We start from the raw sequence: 5,602 nt of genomic DNA, 5'->3' as shown, positions 1-5,602 counted from the left end.
CATAACCTACGTCTTCCCTGTTTCTTCACTTGCAAGCTATGAGTATCTTTATAGTCGAAGGAAATCTCCTATGGGCAACAGAAGGACGAGCCTGTTTAATATTTGCTGTTTTCTTATGGATGTTTCTATTTTTTTTTTTTTATTTGGAATTTCAACCACTGTTACAAACTGTTTGTATTGACGGGAGACTTTAGTCCTGAGTACTGAATGTATTATTGATAGGTAATAGTTCACTTTCTCATTTCGGTTGGCTTCTGACTTGGATTCTATTTGCCTTTCACCTATATGGTATTTTCTTGGGGTTGCTTCATTGGTACGATTCCTCGCTTCCTTCCCATATTTTGCATGTCTTATCTTTGTGTGTTTGCATGTGCATGTGTTAATGCTGTGTGGTGTGTGTGTGTTTCACATCACAATTATTATTAAAATACGAGAGAATGGAATTCGGTCTCTTGTGGGTAGCAATTCAATTTGACATGCCTTGAAATCTCACATTCCATTAGTTTCAGGAAATCTCCTTAAAGGAATGTCATCTCTTGTCCTCTTCAAGAATCCCGTGTTCTCACAAAACGGCCTTCCAACAAACAGCACCATTTGAATTCCTCATTAGATTCATAATGTTTGTCCCAATACCCTTTCTTTTTCGTATGTTTCTTGACTGTCATGAGTTAGTGAAATCGTCTGTTTATTGTCTTTCTGAGAATGATAGATGTGACAAAGTCCAATGCTCTCCGCAAGACTGCCATAAGAGACATGTGGAAGAATTCCTTCTTGCTTATGTCACAGTACAAATTGTGGTGACATGAAGACAGTGAGATGGTAGTAGTGTCTAATAACCTCAGGCTTCTTCAACCATGAAGGCAACAAAAAGATGACCACAACAACTGCAGTGGGGTGGAAATTGACCTGAAGCCTACAAGATAAACTCCACAGCGAAAGAGAACGGAAGTTGCAGAGATGATGGGAGAAGGTTGGAGACATGGCTCAGGGGAGATTTGGTTGGTTCGTGGATCAGAGGGCTGGAGTCCATGAAGAGGACCAAAGCACAGGAGAGCAGGGCACCCTGGGATCACACAAGGAACCTGTTTCCCAGTGCCGTTGACTGTGAGACGCAGAGGGTCTGAAGGGCACGAGTACTTGACAACACAAGTGTTGAGGGCTGAAGTTTTCCTATCAGCAGGCTTGGCAGACATCAACTTGAAAGAACACCATCTTTTTCCTGCATATGACACCAACAAGCGACCAGGAGCAGACAGCCTGGAGACAATGATCAGAGAGAGACAATACCAAGAGACGCAGTGGGAAGATGATGAGTCGTGGGAGTGATTCCGTGAAAGGCAGTGTTCGTGGAGATGACTCAATGTGGACATATTAAATTTTGGCTCTCACAACAGCAGCATCAAGACAGAGCTTGGCCAAGACAGGTATGTGAGGACAGAGACTCCCTAGCCAGCCAACACAAAATACCAACAGTGGAACACTTGGAGGATTGCCTTCCTCAGTCCAAGATGCTTAGTCCAAGGAGAACAGACTCTCCCATATGGGACGAGAAGAAAGCTTTGACCACATGTTCTCTTCTGAACACAGCATTCTGCAGGCCTGCGTTCTGTTGAGTTGGTATAGTTTCTCCTTTCACAGGCACACCAGAGCCCACCAAGGTAAACCTCAGCATATTCAGCCCGGACCCTAAAAACAACAAACGGCCGGAAAGGAGAGCTACTGCAAATGACTGGCCTCCAGGACAGGGTCAGCCACAACACAAACAGCAGTGGCATGCATGCCACATACACTCTCACAAACACACACACACGCATGCACTCAACAAACCCTAAGGGCGAGCCTTGGGTCACTCACGGATCACTTCCTCCTAAATAAATTACCCTCAGGTTAGAAAACAGAATGAGTTTAACGAATACAGAGAGGTGACAGAGACTTAGATCCAATGCAAAGATGGAAGAATCAATTGATTCCCAGGTAAAGGAAGAAGGAGTGATTACGACTAGGCAGTCAGAGTGAAACCTCTACATAGAGCACGCCCGATGCGGGATAGAAAGCTGTGGCCTGGATACTCGCTGTACATCAGAAAACATAGGAGATATCAGAGAGTCTCGAAACACAGAGATAAAACTGATAAAGATAAAAACACCTAAAGAACTCCTGAAGAGAAGATTGGCAGGAGACTGGATGCAAAGTTCGGGAACATGGTAGAAGTGGAGGATCCAATTAGGAACCGAGAAGAACAAGCCTAGAAAATAAGGATGCAAATTCTAAGAGAGAAGGCAGAATGATGGAACATGATAGTGAGCTTAGGGAATCTCTAAGGAAATGAAAGAGGTGCCTCTTGTAGGTGAAGTAAGAGTGAGAGAAAGAAAAGAGGGCTGATCCTAGATTAGAGAACTCGGGGCTGGAAAGGACCCTCATCTGGGAGCAGAGAAAGTGGTCCAGAATCAGAGGCACAGAGAACTCCCAACACCTTCCACAGAAGCGGAGCACCTAAAGACATAGTGCCATTACCCCCGGAAAATCTAGGCATGGAGGTATTGTCTTTAGGCAAATAGGCATCGGAGAATAGTTTGTCCATAGCCCAGTCACTGACTTCAAGAGGAAAAGCTATACCAGCTCTCGAAGCAGGCCGGATAGCTCAAGCAACAGCAGCCAAGCCAAAATCCTTATCCCCTGCATTTCTGAACAATGACAGAGCAGCGGTTCTGTCTAGAACAAGGAGGTATTCAGAAGTCAATTGTTGGGTCCCGGGTTGTGTCCATCAGTTCAGACGCGGCCTTCAGATCAACTCATGATTCCAGGGCCTTGGCATTGACTCTGTTCTCAGGTTCTCTGCTCAGGGGCAAGTAAGCTTCTCCCTCTCCAGCTCCACCCCCTGATTGGGATCTCTCTGCCTCTCTGTCCAAACGTGCATGTGCACGTTCGATAAGATAACAAAGACAAAAACAGTGCACAATAATTGACTGGGGCCAAAGGATGTTTTATTGAATTTGGACCTAGGTTCCTATGGAGGGCAGCCAGGTATAGAGAACCTCCCACCATCCTAAAATGCCCGACCTTCGCTTGGAGCTTCCTTGTTCATTCTCCTGTTCTTTGCCTTCCTGGATCTCCTCACCAACCTGCAGCATCCGCTGTCTGTCGTGCTGTACTGACCCCTTGTTAACACATTGTGCATCCTCTCGGGGCTCCATTGGAACATGCCCATCTTCCTCAAGAGGCACTGTTTGCTTATCGCATGTAACCATTTGGGGGATGGTCATGAGAGGGTGAAGGCAGGCTTGTGCTGCCACATCTCCATGCAGTTCCACAGAGGGTAGCTGATCCACCATGAGGGAGTGCTCAAGGTTCTTCCACATTCGAATCTTCTTCAATGCGTCCTTTTGCACATACAAGTTGTCTTCCTGAAATGGGCACGGAAGTCTTTCAGATGGCTTCACTTGGGCTTGGGTCTCTTCCAACATGCTCTCCGTTGGCTTCTGTGGACTCCAAGAACATGAGTCCGTCCTGGACCTAAGGTTCTAGGGTGTAGAGTCTGCCTTGGATGAATGGTGTTTTGGAAGATTGGGAGGCCTTGTTGGCACCGTTTCTGGAGATCATCGAGGTACTCGTGTGCTTGCTGTGGAAGATTCCAGACATGTCTTTGGCACGGTTGCGGGGGTTCACTTTGAGCTTCCCTTGGGTGGACCTTTTCCTGTTGAGATGCTCCATGATTTGGTGGGAGGGTCTCACCCTTACGCAGGGCTCGGATTTCCTCCCCTGAGGCTTTGCTTGTGGTCTGTTAGTTTCTTGGCCTGTCGTGGCTAAGATGGAATGAGGGATCCTTGCCTTTCTCCGAGGTCCAGAGGGCTGGTGCTGACACTCACGACCAAATACTATGAATTGGGCCATGGAGAAGGTGACACCGACTCGCTTCGCAAACTGCCTTGGTGAGAGACCCAGGCGGCTCCAGCGGTTTGGGATGGCTTGGGGTCCTCTTGGCCCACCCATGACTACTCCAGTCAAGTGTAGTGATCAGGCCTGGGTTGATGAGGAGTGGTTGCTATGACCTCAAGGCTTTGTGACATCACAGATGCTGGCTTCACTGAAGCAGCTGTCCCTCTCCCATGACCTTGGTGTCCTATGGCTTTAAGTAGGAAGCCCCGGGAAGGACAGAACAAGAGCCCTCTGAACCTGATCAAGAACTCAGGATGTCTTGTGGGTTAATGTCCAACTTCCCCTTTCTGGAGACATAGAGGAAGGAAAATGACATTCAGTATACCTTCCTTTAGGCCAACATATCCCCAGAGACGGCAAGGTGTCCTTTTACACTACAATTTCTAGATATCTCAAGAAAAGGTGAGGCCTCGCGGGTATAAGCAGCTCTCCGTGGGGTTTGTCGTCCTGTGGGTGAGAGCGTACTTTGTCAGCGTCTTTTGCCTATGGGTCAGTGATGACTAAGATACGGAAAGTCCCTTTCCGAGGTAAAAGGTGAGGGCATCGCTATATGGTGCTGTCTGTGTCCTCGTCTCCTAGTGTTCTGAAACACGCGGCTAAGGGATGAGGCCTCTGTCTACCTGGCTTTCCCTTAAATACCTTTGCAAAGTCTTTGAGGAGAGTGATATTCTGCATCTGAGCTAACTCTCAATGAAGAGGCCTGGACCGAATCCGTTGTTATTATTAGTTAACTGTACTTGTTGTGGTAACGGGTATAAACATGTGGACCAAGACTCTTTAGTCAGAAGGAAAGGGACGGCCTATACCGAAGGCTTGCAAGGCCCATTCGAGCAGAACTTTGGAGTGAGCCGCAATGCCCTTGCAAGGACTAGTGGATCAGGAAGTTTGGGTCCATTTCGGCACCACAGTATTCCTCTGCCGTCGAGTGAATGAACCCCTGGACCTTGCCTTGACATGAATGTCCCATGCCCTGCTGTTGGGAAATGGAAAAGGCAAGCAAACAAAGGGAAATGTCATATGGCTACCCACAATATGTGCCTCGGGAGGAATACCTTGGCCCACTTAAGGAAGGGTATAATAAAGGGCAAGAAGTCAGAGAAGGAGACCCACCAGGAGTGACTCAGGACTCTGAGAATCCAGCTGAGGGCTATCGAAAAGAGAACTGATAAATGGGTGGTCAGGAGCTGTGGCATATATTAGGAGGAGCACTAGGACGTCCATGCAACTAAAGCATCCGTGAATACTCTGTCAAAAATGGATGATGGATGATAGGCAGGCTTTCTCAACAGATAGCAACAACAACATCAATTCATAGGAAAACAATGTGGCCCTCTCAAAACCAAAGGAAGTCACAGGGAGAAAAGGAAAGAATTATATTGTTTATTATCTTTCCTTATTGAAATGACATGGGTGGGTTTCCTAAAATGTCCTTCTTTGAATTGGGTCTTTATCCTTGTGAATTAGAGCTTACCCGCCTCTTCCATCTCTGGATTTGATGAGAGGACATGACAATGCCTTCACTAAATACCTAGAAGAGTGGCCCAGGAAAATGATCTTTTAGGCCAACCTTTCTCCAGAGATGGCAAAGTTTTCCTATTTCCTCTGAAATATCTAGAGATATCAGAAACAACAAGTCCTCTGGTATATCATCCCGTCTCTCTGAGGT

This window comes from Mustela nivalis (genome assembly GCF_964662115.1).
Source record: "Mustela nivalis genome assembly, contig: HAP1_SCAFFOLD_679, whole genome shotgun sequence".
In the NCBI taxonomy this organism is placed as follows: domain Eukaryota; kingdom Metazoa; phylum Chordata; class Mammalia; order Carnivora; family Mustelidae; genus Mustela; species Mustela nivalis.
The sequence above is the reverse complement of the archived record's forward strand: the minus strand, read 5'-3'. Positions refer to the sequence as shown.